The sequence below is a fragment of the Ornithodoros turicata genome, unplaced genomic scaffold (genome assembly GCF_037126465.1).
Source record: "Ornithodoros turicata isolate Travis unplaced genomic scaffold, ASM3712646v1 Chromosome34, whole genome shotgun sequence".
In the NCBI taxonomy this organism is placed as follows: domain Eukaryota; kingdom Metazoa; phylum Arthropoda; class Arachnida; order Ixodida; family Argasidae; genus Ornithodoros; species Ornithodoros turicata.
Genome location: NW_026999361.1, coordinates 732,454 through 748,374, shown reverse-complemented (window position 1 = coordinate 748,374; position 15,921 = coordinate 732,454). Strand labels below are relative to the sequence as shown.

The 15,921-nt window shown below is 46.4% G+C and overlaps 1 protein-coding gene across 2 annotated transcripts in view; it reads right to left on the bottom strand.

Annotated features, from left to right (window-relative positions):
- Positions 1-236: 236 nt before the first annotated feature.
- Positions 237-15,921, bottom strand: part of LOC135373893 (uncharacterized) — a 113,631-nt gene continuing 97,946 nt past the window's right edge. For both annotated transcript variants that reach the window (XM_064606932.1, XM_064606933.1), the window contains exons 10-11: positions 14,449-14,557; positions 237-399 (exon numbers count right to left, since the gene is read on the bottom strand). The gene's annotated coding sequence lies outside the window, so the exon portion shown is untranslated. The remainder of the gene's footprint in view (positions 400-14,448; positions 14,558-15,921) is intronic.

Here is a 15,921-nt window from a genome sequence, read left to right as displayed (position 1 = left end):
TTCCTGGTCGAATGAGTCCCGAAAACTGGAAACCAGTAGTAAGCCATCGCGAAATTCACAAAGAGAAATGATGTAGTGTAGCGAGTAAGAAGATGTAGTGTTTTCTTTCCAGTGATTTCTATATATGAGCAGCAATCAATATTGCTGAATGCAATGCAGATAAAAATCCATTTGTTAATTCTGCATATTTCTGTGGGAAGATTCAATCGGCACAGAATGCCCCTTTCTTACCTGGCGAAGTATCGAATCTGAGCAGCGCAGCACGAGGAGAAGTAGTATTCTCTTGTGTCTTCTTGAACATAACTCATGATGTAACCCCAGGACCAGGGGCAGGCAATCGCCCCGGGATGACCAACGAAACCTTGCATTGGTGGTTCTCCGTCATGGACACAGCCTAAGCTGGAACAGCATGGCAGATCTTAGTGGATCAGTCGTGCTTAAATTAGTGCTAATAGTAATGAAATCGTGATCACTCAACAAGGAAATATTTGAAAGATTTGGTTGATTATCGCCCATCAATGCACACGCACAAAGTGATGATACAGAAATGATCATACTGCTCCCCTTTTTTTAAAGCGCTGGCAGACCCACCGTAGATCGCGAGGTGGTCCGCAGAAAACGCACGGGGGTGACGTGAATGGGCGTTATATCCGAAAATAGAACACCGCCATCGTCGTATGTGGCGGCCCATCTGTTCCTGCCACAGACGACGACAACGACGACGACGACGTGCAGGCATCGCAGTCAGCAGGCATCGTCATACTGTGCGGCACCGAACATCTGCCGGCTAGGATATTCCGTCACCGCCGTTCAGGACATCTCTCCTCCACATCTCATCTACATCTCCTCTACAGTTGCTCGATGTGTGAACGCATCTCGAGATCGCCTATGATCGTCATTGCATTATACCAACATCAAACATTGATTCACACACAGCTCACGCTGAAAATCGTGTTACGATTGCGTAACCGTCCTTTAAATTGTTTACATACAAACTGAAACTTACTCAGAAATTATAATACAGTAGAACTCTTGCCTGTCATCGAGGCTCACGTCTGCCCCATTACCGTTTGAAGAATGAATGAGATGAGATGATTTTGATTTGATTGCATTGCTCGATTACAGTTCGCTTGTGAGGCCGGTCTCCATCAGAATATTCTAGAAGACCCAACAGCTGATGTAAGGTGGTGGACCATGACCTAAGTTTTGCAAATGCTATGCGGGAGGTGATAACTTTGCTACATACTACTCGAGTGCGACACCGCTAAAAAAATCTCGGTAAAGGTTGTGGTATATCTGTAGTTTTCCGGCTGTCAGGGACATGTGTACGAAATATCTCCTTCCAAAACTGTGCAGTTTTTCTTTAAGCGAATTTATTACGAAGCGGGTGCGCTGGCTCTATTTAGCGAGATGCTACTGAGTAGTGACAGATATAGCAGTACGTAACAATGGGCCGCTCAGGTTACATGCGACACGCACACGCACGATAGGATATCTCAGAAAACAATGGGAAATCATGTATCGATAGTGTGAACAATTGGTTCCCAGATTTCAATACCAAGCGCCGCCAGGATAAGATAACGGTTAAGTCAGGTAAACAATAGGAGCTCATGGTCGATAGAGCTTGATAGACACCTGGATGCACATTTAATGACATTTAATAACACGACATGTCATTTAATAACACGCAGTGACGCGTAATAACATCTGGTTGCATTTAATTGGATCTTCCGATCCAGCTGACGTCACGATCAGTCCGTCACCTAGTTTGGCTGACGCGTTAGAGCGCCAGTTAGGTTGGTTGGTTTTTGACCATGTGTAGTTTTGATTTCGGTTTGAAATTCCACCAAGCGCCCTCTAGTTTTCAAGTTTTGGCCGTCGTTAGTTTCGGTTTCGGTTTAAAAAAAAGATGTCGCCGATCGGGGCCTGCCACTAGGTTGGTTGCCGCTAGGGATGTCACGAACCTTTTTCGAACCGCGAAGTTCGATGTCGAACCTGGGGGTTCGAATGGTTCGACGAACCTTCGAACTTTTCAACAGGTTCGCGGAGGTTCGCAAGATTCGACTTCTTTTTTATGTTCTTTTTAAAAGCAAAGCATTGGCTTTTTTTCTTCCTTCCTTTTAGCTCCTGATGTCGTTGAAAAATCGACATACATGTAGGACTTCAGAAGTAGTTTGATCACGGCTCACCGGAATGGCCATTCCATAGCAGTTTGCACTAACTCTGAGGAGGGTAAGAAAATGACACTACACAAAACAGAATAAAAAGTATTCTATATGTGAGCTATTGGGGCGAAATACTGAGACTGACATCGCACATGCCACTGAAGAAACACAAACGGCAAGGAGGAAGCAGTCACGCCATGCTATACGCAAAAGATGGTGCCGCAATCTCAACGATGGAATAAAAACATTTCAGTTACGTTTTCGTATATATAAACTGTACACTACAATGCATATGTACAGAACAAGGTACGCTTCAGGACTCAGGGTGCGGCGCAACAACAGATGTTGATGTCAATTGCAAACAGTGTGCGTTGCGTACGTTTTATGTCATGCTATGTGTGCAGTATATGGTTCCTGAGCCCAGAAACGTTTTTCTCGTGTTCCTAAAGTGATAATAATTTAAATAACAATTACAGTCATGTATCGATTATCCAGACACCTCGGGAGTCGTCCCTTTTCGTCCGGATAACGAATTTCCGGATAACCGGACCAAGCATACTTCCGTGGAAACCTGAAAAATTTGGGACAGCTCTTTATAGCTCCAGTCAAGAAAACATCGAAAAGATCACTACTTGAAAAATTCGTGCGTAGTGAGCTTCTTGAAATTAGCAGGCACGCGTGTGACAGTATTTTCGTCACAGCCACTCACCCAGCTCCTTATTGGTTCTAGTTGGTCACAGCTCCCTCATAGGCTCCAACTCCGATGGGCCCATCTAACAGCAAGTGGTCACTCACCCACTGCTATTGATCCATTGAACGGCAAGCCACTCATTGGTCACTCACACTCATCTAGACGAGATAAATTTAACTGTGGGAGATTGTAACTTTTACCATAAGATAACTTTAGCGGGGGTCATACACTGGTAGGCTCCAACTGCTATTGGCCCGTGCTAACCGCATGCCTCCGCCCTGATGCTCATTGGTTCACAACGCGCATCTCTGACGGCGCCGAAGAAGGTCCCCTACACATTTAATAAAAATTATGCTATTGGTCCAGCTGCGTCATAGGACACGGCTTGGTTCTGCTGTGGCTGGCCCTGATTGGTCCATGCTACTTACTGCGTGGTGCAACTCTTTAATGGCTCCACCCACTTCGCATTGATTGGTCCATTTTAAGCCTACTGATTTCTAAGCCAGTCCACGCTAGGCCTACTGATCACTCTACCAGCGCCCTGATTGGCCGCTACCAATTGGCCCTCGTTCTAAGTCCACTGACACCAGATGGCGCAACTCTTCACCAGCTCTGCCTACTTCATGCTGATTGGTCCATTCTAAGCCTACTGACTTCTAAGCCGAACCACGCTAAGCCTACTCATTGTCCCTTCACACCAAAACCTACCGATGTCTGGCTCTGATTGGTCCACGTTAAGCCTACTGAACAGTGATTGGCTAGCCTGTCGCTCCTAAACCACAATGCAGCAGCTTCAGACAAGACACACGACAATTATTGATTTCAACCTTTATTTGGTACAACAGCCTGTGGGTAGGTTCAGCTGCATCAGAGAGATCCTGGTCATCTCTTGCGCTCATTGGTCACTCAGCTCCCTCGATAGACACCATGTGGCTCATCTAACTGCAAGTGCTCATTGGCCCATCTGACTACAAGCCTCTCATTGGTCACTTGTGTCTAGAGCTCCTTAACAGGCTCCAACTGCTATCGGCTCATGCCTCCATCCGCGGCTGCTCACTGGTTCACAATGAAACTTTTTTCACATGCTCTGCCCTACACAGACAAGAGATGGCGCCGCTTGTCTTTGCAAAGATGGACAGCTGCCATTGCATTGGTGACTCATTTTTATCCAACTGGTTCATACTTCTAGAGAGCCAGCGTTCTGAACAGCTTACATGCCGCCGCCTCCCGCTATTCACATAGCCACAGTTGGAAATAGGGAAAAAATTTTTTTTTCAGGGTACACATCTCAAAACACACTCTACACGAGTAAAGTTGGCTTCCCCCGGTTGCATGCGTGCGTTAGGTCAAGCCCACCCCATAAGAACAAGCTGAGGATCGTTTAGGATGTGTGTGCTCTGCAGTTCAACCTAAAAATTGTTTCAATCAAGCAGAATGGCAAATGATGCAATGGAGTGCGTTCATTCTTGAGAACGAATTTTGTGACAGAACATAAACAAAACAAAACATTTCAATGTGCAAAAAACTCATCGTGATGCTAATCAGGGAAGCCAGCACGCGTTCGAAATAAGCAAGAAGAAGCACATGATCGAGAAAACAACGATAGTTGATGCTGTGCAGAGAAGCTGGTTTGAGGGAAAAACAGCTTGTATGATCAATAAACCATAGAGCTTGGGCCTGTTTTTATTTTAGACAGCGCGCATTCAACACGCGAAATTAAATAAATCGAGCAGAATGACAATATCATAGTGGCGCTATGTGGTGAAGCTCAAGACGCACTGACACCCAACTCTTATTAAACAATGCTATGCACGCACGTACTGAAGCTAAAAAAAAAAAGCAGACTCAACCCAAGCTGAGTTGAAGAAACACAATTTCACATTGCTCCCCTCAGATACTCTGTTCAAACATAGCCAGTGTACACGACACAGCTCGCACTCCTGGAAGCACTCTTAGAAATATAAGTCCAAGGCACGACGTCGCACTATGAACGAGTTCATCTCGGAAAAAAATGCGCGCTCACCTTCGCAGACGGGTGCATAGATTCACGAGCACCATGCCGCAATATCTGAAACATGCGGCGCGTGGACAGCTCACGCGACTTTAGCCAGCCGTGTCTACGCATATTGCAGTTTTAGACTTCAACATAAGAAATTAACTAAATCAAGCACAAAGTACAGTGTGCTATGTCGTGACTGACGCTCCAACGCTTATTAAACAATGCTATGCAGTGAAGCTTCGCACGTACTCAATGTTAAAAACGGACACTCAACCCAAAACTGAGTATGAAGAAACACAATTTCAGATTGCTCTCTCCCAGAACATCCCGTGCAGTCGCATCTCCGCGTTCCTTCTCTATACTGGAAGCAGCAATATTAAGATCGTCGCACTATGAACAAGTTCATATCATAAAAAAAAAGGAAAGGCTCACCTCATCACACCGGTATGAGGCACGTAGATTCTTGTCGCGCGACGCGCTACAGCAGGGTAGGGAAACACGGGCGCGTGGACAGCTCACACGATTTCAGCCTGCCCGCGCACACCTCACAACATGCGCCGACACACCAAAATGTCGCGCACCTTCCTGGTTCACCCGCATGTCGCCAACTTACCGTGCCAGCCGCACGGAAGACTCGATAGCCGAAACGCAGGCGCGTAAACCCCTCCGGTTGGACCATCTCATTTATATCAGTGCTCGCTCGTTTCCGCAAGGTTGGAAGTCCGAGAAATTGGGTCACGTTGAAGCTGTGTTGGAGCCATCTGTTTTATATCAAAAACGCACTTCCACCCGTCATGGCCAAACTCTGCGGCGGACCCTAGCGGAAAAAAAAATGTTGCGTCAAGGTGATGTAAATAGGCCTTCTCCGAGAAACTGGGTCACCTTGTAAATCATGTTTTCCGAGCCGCGCGTATTAAAACCAAAAGTAAGCAGTGATCACACCACGCTGCGTAGAAAAAAAAAATATTCCTATGAGCCCACGTCACCACCTGCTCATTGCCGAAACAAGCTTTCTCTAACCGAGAACAAGGGTTCGCTTATGCAGTTTCCAAGAAGTTCCAAATGTCCTTCGCAGCTAACGGGCGCGCATCACGGGCCGTTCCTGCGCGATTGTAAACAAAATCGCGCCACCCTCCAAGGGCGCATTTGAGTTCCGTCCGTCGGTCGACTCTGGGTCAAGCGCACAACGAGGAAGATGAGGAAAGTTCTCATTTTCAGTTCATTCGGCAGTAAAATAAAAGTATTTCCTGTTTTTAGGGGGAAAATTCTGTGTTGTGTGATGGAGAAGCTATACAGATAGTGATAAGGAGAAGGATTATATAGCACGTACTCATCGACTAAGCGAGTATAGTTTATGGAGAGCGCCACGCTATTTAAAGCCATTTATATCATATCCCAAACGTTTGCGCGATCAAACAGCATTATGGAAAGAAAAAACCGTTTCACGCATCACGGTGCGTGCGCGTTTCAGCGTGCTCAAACAAATTGTGGCTATTAGTAAAAGAAGTAGTTTTGGGTTCCCAGGCGGGTTCTGCATAGTGTTCCAGCGCATCAGGTGATGTTCTACAACAACGTAAACTGTTCTGCGCGATCAAACAAGTCCCGCTCCCACGCGCGTGCCATATCATAACTTGTTTCAGCGTGCTCAAACAAGTTCTGGCTTTTGTGGTGGGACTCGTATGATGGTGCAGATTTGTAAGAAACACTGAAGAGATTCAAGGGCACACACTATGGAAATCGACAGCCGAATTAGAAAAGGTATTGCGATTTTATCCTCGCTGTCTAATCAAAAGCACTATTTTCAGCAGGGCGAACGGTCCTCGATGTTTTGACGGCGTTTTTCGGTTGGATTCCGGAAGATGCAGTACCGCGGGATCACTATGAAGCTTTCATCGGAAAACGATTCACCACCATCGACAGAATAGACGATGCTGTGGACGAGATCCTACGAGTATACCACGAAATTGAGCTAGAAAAAGGAGATGCGAACCTATTCATGATATCACGCGATCTCGGCGAAGTCCTAAAGAGACATCACGGGCATAGATATTCTTCAAGCTCTCCATCTGCTGCACTTAGTTTACCTCTGGAATGAATGCTGTCGTATCATGTACGAACCGGATGGCTGCCCCTAAAGATCGAGTGAAACTGCTGTGTAATCCTCACGTAAAATAAAGCTATTTCTTCCGCACAAAATATTTTTGAATGCATGAACAGACGGTTTCGAACGTCCAGCCTACCTCATTCGACGCATTTTTTTGAAATTGCCACGCGGGCGTTTGACATCGCGTATCTTTATAACCACACATGGAATAACCCTAAAAGAAAGTATGGGGAATAAGGTACTTTCGAAGCCTGATGTAAGTGGTGCGAAAATACTCTCCCTCTATATCTGTAAATAGGTAACACGCTGTGCAATTGAGCTCCCACCGCACACCCTTCGGGATAGCACATCGACACAGCATGGTGTTTGATAGAAGAAGGGGTAAATTTCTTGCCCCCGCCCTCTCTTCACAGAACTGGCGAAAATCACATTTTCTGTAGGACGCGCGGTCCTCGATGTTGTAACAACCTTCTTCCAATGGATACCTGAACAGGAAGTGCCGGAAGGAATATATTAAGCTTCATCAACAAAAGATTCAGCGCAGATGACAGGGTAGACAGCGCCGTGGACAAGATCTTACGCATGTACTACGTAATCGAGCGAAAGCAAGGAGCCTCATTTCTATTCAAAATATCACGTAATCTCGATGAAGTCCTAAGGAGGTCGAGCTACGAAGACATTGTACCTGTAGATATTCTTCAAGCTCTCCTTCTGCTACGCATGCTGCTCTATCGGTGGAATCAATGTTGTTGTTTTTAGCTTTTGACCTTGGGAACCCGTTCTTCTTTTCTTTTCTTTCTCCTTTCATTAATTTCATTTCTTTTGTGGGAGTAGCAGAATTCGTCAGTGACGAATTCAATATCTTCCGTTTTTTTTCTATAAACAAACTCAACTCACTCACCAAGTGAGCGGCCGGTTTATTTCCAAGGATTGAGTGAAACAGCACAGGCAAATAAACGTTTATTTGCATAAAAATCTATGGATGATCTCAATCTACGTAAACAATGAAGATGTCGCGCTGTCACTACATATCTCCTCAATGTGGGCAATATGCCGCGTAGTTCGCGTTCGCGAGTTGGATTTGCTTTACATCATAAGAATATAGTGGTTGCTTCATTCCCGCATTTATTTCGTGCGAACTTTATGTTACAAACAATAAAGATTACGAAGAAATTGTTTACAGTAAACACGGTATTCACAACACTTTAGCGAGGAAGTCTTCTAACGTGGAGACAACAGGTTCCTTTCCCTCGACGACGGTAATGTCCAAGCTCGTGTGGTTCTTTTTCCAGTAGTCACGCACCACGGGGATGGAAAACCCGGCATTTATGATTGTCTCGCTGATGGGTTCTCCGTTTCTATATCGCTCCAACAGTTCCAACTTGTATCTCACAAACTGTCTTATTTTATGAGTACTCCGCACGGGAATAGTTCTCAAAATGTCGCTAAAATCACTCTCTTCTCCGTGTCCACTTAAAAAGTTGTTTAGACGTTGTAAATCTGCCAGCATGCGTTTGCATACGAACTGATCCATCTCACACGACACACTGGGCCTTGCACTTTTGCGGTTGTCAAGTCGATGCTCATCACTTTTCTCATGTCGGAGGATCATCCTCTTGAACCTCTTCAGTGTTTCTTACAAATCTGCACCATCATACGAGTCCCACCACAAAGCCATAACTTGTTTGAGCACGCTGAAACAAGTTATGAGATGCCACGCGCGTGGGAGCGGGACTTGTTTGATCGCGCAGAACAGTTTACGTTGTTGTAGAACATCGCCTGATGCGCTGGAAACACCATGCAGAACCCGCCTGGGAACGCAAAACTACTTCTTTTACTAATAGCCAGAACTTGTTTGAGCACGCTGAAACGCGCACGCACCGTGATGCGTGAAACGGTTTTCTTCTTTCCATAATGCTGTTTGATCGCGCAGAACGTTTGGGATATGATATAAAATGGCTTTAGAATAGCGTGGCCCTCTCCACAAACTATACTGGCTTAGTCGATGAGTACGTGCTATATAATCCTTCTCCTTATCACCTATCTGTATAGCTTCTCCATCACACAACACAGAATTTGCCCCCCTAAAAACAGGAAATACTTTTTATTTACTGCCGAATGAACTGAAAATGAGAACTTTCCTCATCTTCCTCGTTGTGCGCTTGACCCAGAGTCGACCGACGGACGGAACTCAAATGCGCCCTTGGAGGGTGGCGCGATTTTGTTTACACAATCGCGCAGGAACGGCCCGTGATGCGCGCACGTTAGCTGCGAAGGACATTTGGAACTTCTTGGAAACTGCATAAAGCGACCCCTTGTTCGAGGTGAGCCTTTCCTTTTTTTAATGAGATGAACTTGTTCATTAGTGCGACGATCTTAATATTGCTGCTTCCAGTATAGAGAAGGAACGCGGAAGATGCGACTGCATGGATGTTCTGGGAGAGAGCCAATCTGAAATTGTGTTTCTTCATACTCAGTTTTGGTTGAGTGTCCGTTTTTAAACAATTGAGTACGTGCGAAGCTTCACTGCATAGCATTGTTTAATAAGCGTTGGAGCGTCAGTCACGACATAGCATCACTGTACTTTGTGCTTGATTTTAGTTAATTTCTTATGTTGAAGTCTAAAACTGCAATATGCGTAAACACAGCCTGGCTAAAGTCGCGTGAGCTGTCCACGCGCAGCATGTTTCAGATATTGGGGCATGGTGCTCGTGAATCTATTACCCGTCTGCGAAGGTGAGCGCGCATTTTTTCCGAGATGAACTCGTTCATAGTGCGACGTTGTGCCTTGGACTTATATTTCTAAGAGTGCTTCCAGGAGTGCGAGCTGTGTCGTGTACACTGGCTATGTTTGAACAGAGTATTCTGAGGGGAGCAATGTGAAATTGTGTTTCTTCAACTCAGCTTGGGTTGAGTCTGCTTTTTTTTTAGCTTCAGTACGTGCGTGCATAGCATTGTTTAATAAGAGTTGGAGTGTCAGTGCGTCTTCAGCTTCACCACATAGCGCCACTATGATATTGTCATTCTGCTCGATTTATTTAATTTCGCGTGTTGAATGCGCGCTGTCTAAAATAAAAACAGGCCAAGCCCATGGGTTTATTGATCATACAAGCTGTTTTTCCCTCAAACCAGCTTCTCTGCACAGCATCAACTATCGTTGTTTTCCTCGATCATGTGCTTCTTCTTGCTTATTTCTAACGCGTGCTGGCTTCCTGATTAGCATCACGATGAGTTTTTTGCACAATGAAATGTCTTGTTTTGTTTATGTTCTGTCACAAAATCGTTCTCAAGAATGAACGCGCTCATTGCATCATTTGCCATTCTGCTTGATTGAAAAATTTTTAGGTCGAACTGCAAAGCACACACATCCTAAACGATCCTAAGCTTGTTTTCATGGGGTGGGCTTGACCTACGCTACGCCTGCAACCGGGGGAAGCCAACTTTACTCGTGTAGAGTGTGTTTTGAGATGTGTACCATGAATTTTTTTTTCCCCATTTCCAACTGTGGCTATGTGAATAGCGGGAGGCGGCGGCATGTAAGCTGTTCAGAACGCTGGCTCTCTAGAAGTATGAAACCAGTTGGATAGAAATGAGTCACCAATGCAATGGCAGCTGTCCATCTTTGCAAAGACAAGCGGCGCCATCTCTTGTCTGTGTAGGGCAGAGCATGTGAAAAAGTTTCATTGTGAACCAGTGAGCAGCCGGATGGAGGCAGGCCGATAGCAGTTGGAGCCTGTTAGGGAGCTCTAGACATAAGTGACCAATGAGAGGCTTGTAGTCAGATGGGCCAATGAGCACTTGCAGTTAGATGAGCCATATGGTGTCTATCGAGGGAGCTGAGTGACCAATGAGCGCAAGAGATGACCGGGATCTCTCTGATGCAGCTGAACCAACCCACAGGCTGTTGTACCAAATAAAGGTTGAAATCAACAATTGTCGTGTGTCTTGTCTGAAGCTGCTGCATTGTGGTTTAGGAGCGACAGGCTAGCCAATCACTGTTCAGTAGGCTTAACGTGGACCAATCAGGGCCAGACATCGGTAGGCTTTGGTGTGAAGGGACAATCAGTAGGCTTAGCGTGGTTCGGCTTAGAAGTCAGTAGGCTTAGAATGGACCAATCAGCATGAAGTAGGCAGAGCTGGTGAAGAGTTGCACCATCTGGTGTCAGTGGACTTAGGAACGAGGGCCAATTGGTAGCGGCCAATCAGAGCGCTGGTAGAGTGATCAGTATGCTTAGCGTGGACTGGCTTAGAAGTCAGTAGGCTAAAATGGACCAATCAATGCAAAGTGGAATGGAGCCATTAAAGAGTTGCACCACGTATTAAGTAGCATGGACCAATAAGGGCAGCCCACAGCAGAACCCAAGCCGTGCCCTATGACGCAGCTGAAACCAATAGCATAATTTCTATTAATGTGTAGGGGACCTTATTCGGCGCCGTCAGAGGATGCGCGTTGGAACCAATAGGCATCAGGGTGGAGGCATGCGGTTAGCATGGGCCAATAGCAGTTGGAGCCTACCAGTGTATGACCCCCGCTAAAGTTATCTTATGGTAAAAGTTACAATCTCCCAGAGTTAAATTTATCTCGTTAGAGATGCGTGTGAGTGACCAATGAGTGCTTGCGGTTCGATGGATGAATAGCAGTGGGTGAGTGACCACTTGCTGTTAGATGGGCCCATCGGAGTTGGAGCCTATGAGGGAGCTGTGACCAACTAGAACCAATAAGGACCTGGGTGAGTGGCCACGTGCAGTCAGATGAACCAATAACAGTTGGAATCTACCGAGGGAGCTGAGTGAGCAATGGCGTGAGAGATGTCCACATAGAATTATGGACCAATGATCTCTCTGATGCAGCTGATCCTACCCACAGCCTGACCAGGGGCGTGTTGTACCAAATAAAGGTTGAAATCAACAATTGTCGTGTGTCTTGTCTGAAGCTGCTTAAGAGCGACAAATTCAGGTAAGCCAATCACCGTTCAGTAGGCTTAGCGTGGACCAATCAGGGCCAGCCATCGGTAGGCTTAGAATGGGCCAATCAGCGTGAAGTGGGCGGAGCCAATAAAGGGTTGCACCATCCGGTGTCAGTGGGCTTAGAACAGGCCAATCGGCAGGCTTACAATTGGAGGGTGATCAGCAGGCTTTGGCTTAGACGTCTGAATCAGACAATGAGCATGAAGTGGGCGGAAAGTTGCACACCACAAGGTAAGTTTGAACATCTGAGATAAAGCCGCAGTGGGGCCGCTGCCGAGCGCGCCATCTGGCGGGCGCTAACGAAGGCTATGTTCAGCAGGCTTAGTCAGTGCGCTTAGAACGGGACAATCGGTAGGCTTAAACGGGGACGGCTAATCAGAGGGCTTAGAAAGTATGGGAGAGTGATCAGTAGGCTTTGAATGGACCAATCAGCGGAGCCAGTTAATCAGCATAAGGGGCGGAGCTGTGCTCAGCGATACGCGTGCACCAATCAGTGTGAAGTGGCAGAGCCGAGTAATTAGCATAAAGGGGCGGAGCTACAGTCAACCAATCAATGATCAGTCAAGGCTTAGCACGGGCATTCAGTGTGAACTGGGCGGAGCCCAGCCAACTAATTAGCATAAAGGAGCGGAGCTACTGTCAGCCAATCAAAGATCAGTGGGGCTTGGCGTGGTGGCCAATCAACGTGAAGTGGGCGGGGCTAATGGCAGCCAATCAGATGGCTTTGGATTTGGCTTGTGTTGGATTACAAGTGGTTTGTGTTGGCTTAGAACTGAATTTTTGCTTAGAATTGGATTAGAATCGGCCATCTTGGATTAGAAAAAGGGTGTCATTGTTCAGCTCGGTTCTTATACCGCTTAGATCTATACTACTGTCACTGCTAACGTGTCTCCAAGGTCCGTCAGTGAAAGAGCAAACGTGCATTTAAGTGTTTGATAAGATGGCCACAAGAAGCACGAGCACTATGACAGAGGCTCCCACGGTGGCTGTGTCTATGTTAAGGCTGTGAAACCTTTGATTTTATTTTCAGATTTTTACTGGTTCTGCATTGGCATTTGACATAGCCTATACTATGCCGTGTATATGCAAGTGTCACTTTCAGTTACTGTGCAAATATTTTTACGATTATAAATGGCATTTCATCATTTCGAAAGCACCCTCATGTGACTAACCTCTAAATATCAGTGTAGTATACTTACTGCGGTGAATATGTGATTTGTAGCTGTTCATTTTATGCAATTTGAACAGCTGTGGACATATCTCCATACATACACTGTAGAATATGTATGTATAAATAATTATCATGCCACTAGGTGAGCTCAATCTCGTAATTCTCGGAATAATTTCAGCATCATTTATGCATGGCATCTTGTTCACGATATGTTCATGTACACATTCTAAAACAGGCGCGTATGGAAGCGCGGGGACGGGAGGTCGTCCGGATGTCCTGATCCCCCCACAATTTCTCTCGACACCAAGTATAAGACTGGATGAATCTGGCTTGCTCAGAAAACATGCCTGGCTGGCTCTGGTTCTGCAGTTGTTGTAAGCTATTCATATTCACTGCTGTTGAGCATCCAGAGGAAAAGGAGCACAACAGAAAACCAATATCTTTGCTACTTGCAGATCAGCATTCGGACATTCGGATAAGTTCGGTGATCGGTTCAAGGCACGTGCGCGTATCAGGCTTCTTAAAGAACTGAGTGGCTGCTTTCAACGAGAGTTATCTTTCATTCTGCTGTTTCACTCGAAATTCGCGAATTAAAAAGTTAGTTAATGAGTTTTAGGTCATTAATGAGTCATTTTGCAGTTACATACTCGGCGAGACGATGTCCGCATGGCCGACAACTCAATTGCGAAGATGACGTGTACGCTGCTCTCATAGCTTCTTTGATAGAAGTCGGTAAATGGTAAAAAAGCACCCTGTGTAAGTATCAAATATGTTGATAAGCTCACTGCCAAAGCTCTGCCCGGGAATCCGACAGAATCCCTCAATAACGTCAAATTTATACGTCGTCCCTTCCGCGATTGCAGAAGGGAGAAGATGGCGTTACACGAAAAGGCTGGTCGTATTAGTGGCGGAACTCAATCTTTTCTGTCAAATAGGCGCCTTGACTGAGGAAGTTAGGAGGTGCCGTCTGGGGTTTTCCTCAGACGCTTTGACATATGTCGGCACAGTTCCCTTAGGAGTTGGCCCAAGAAGCACATTCCCGCAGGGCGTCAGTCGTCACGTTGCCCACCTGTGTGAGGTCGACAACGGCGAGCCCTTTCACAACCACCACCACCACACCACCAGTGAGGACACGTATTCCTCCACTTTGCATTGTCCACAGCGTTTTGGTTCTGATACCTTACGCGAATACCGGTAAACACGAGTGAAGCATAGGTGCCACTGGGAGTCACGTTCTCTGGTACTCTACGCCTTGTTCCTAACTGCCATTCTTTCGTTGTGGAAAGGAGGGGCCGGACAGAAGTAATTAAATAGCTGCAAATTCGACACTATATATTAAGAACGTCTTACTTGTGGGCGAATTCGTGCGCCATTGTGCGAACGACGTTAAAAGACCACGGTCTGTCTTCACCTATAGATAACTTGAGGAACCCGCATGCCCCGCCAGCGTAGGCCATACCTGTATAAAGGAAGTACTTTATTTTGATACTTGAGGGAAATCATTGACTTTGCACAGGGCTTTCTGTGGTGAGGCTCTCCCCCTTGACGGGAGGACATCACGTTTTACTTGACCTTCTGACGCCATCCGGTCAAACGTTTCTTACCTGCACACTGCTGACGATTGCTCAATAAGGCCGAAACAGTCGTCCGTCCAGCTGACGACATTTGAGTATTTATAAACTCCATATGCACGAACATTAATACCCTTGTCACAATGGGGAAACTGAATGTCATTCCCAAAGAATGACATTCGAATGAATGCCATTCGTTCAGGCTAGGTGTAGCTACACGGCAAAGCAAAATGCCATTCCCTGCTGATGACAATGGCGATTCGTGAAATAGTTGGACAGCTTCATACGGCAGTGCATACATTCAATCTTTATATGCTTTTGCGTGCTTCTAAAAACTGTGTTCAACCTCTTCTTCGAACCTACGCTTTGCCTTGTGGCTGTGCTTGGCATGTCGTACAAGACGAAAGCTAAACCGACTACCCATCTGGACGGAGGAGGCGAGAGGGTCAGCAAACGACATGGCCGAATGCGCCGAGAACGATTGCGTAGAACAATGCATGCGTATGATAGCCGCATTCTTGTGCTTGAGAACGAAGAAGAAAAGGACCACAGACGTCAGCAGCTTGCTCGACGTGAACCCACCAGCTCGAAACCATCGCTTGAAACATCGAACTACGCCTGCAAGCAAATGCATTAAGAACTGCTGCTTTGCTTTATGCGACTGCTCCCGGGATCTCCCGAGAACGAAGGGCTTCCAGGAGGAACGAACGCTGGTTCGAGGACACGCTGCCCAATTTCGGAGAGTTTCACTTCAAGTAGGCTCTTCGGGTGTGCCCTGCAACATTTCGATTTCTTCTGGAATCTTGCACGGGGTTGCCGGAGCGCAAAACTACAATTATGAGGGCCGCGATATCTGCTGAGGCTGTTCTCAACTGCAGAAGCCAGGACGATTGCCCACTTGTTTCGAATTGGCCGGTCAACTGTTAACTCCGTGTACAGACAGTGTGTGAGGGGAGTCATAGAGAACATCGAAGGCGAATGGCTACGTATGATTCGTCTCGAAGAAATGGTTGTGCACTTGCGGTAGTTCTACGCAGTCACCTGCTTCCCGCAGGCTCTGGGCGCGTTAGACGGCTGCCCGTTGGACGTTAGACCGCTAGAGAGCTAGTTAGTTAGTTAGCTAGTTAGACCGCCCGTTAGACCGCTGGATCTCTGCGCGAGAACAGCGCTGTCGACTATCACAATTCCAAAGTGTGGTAAGTTATGTGCTGCATTTCCTCGGTATTTTTTTCAGCTGTAATGAGAATCTCAG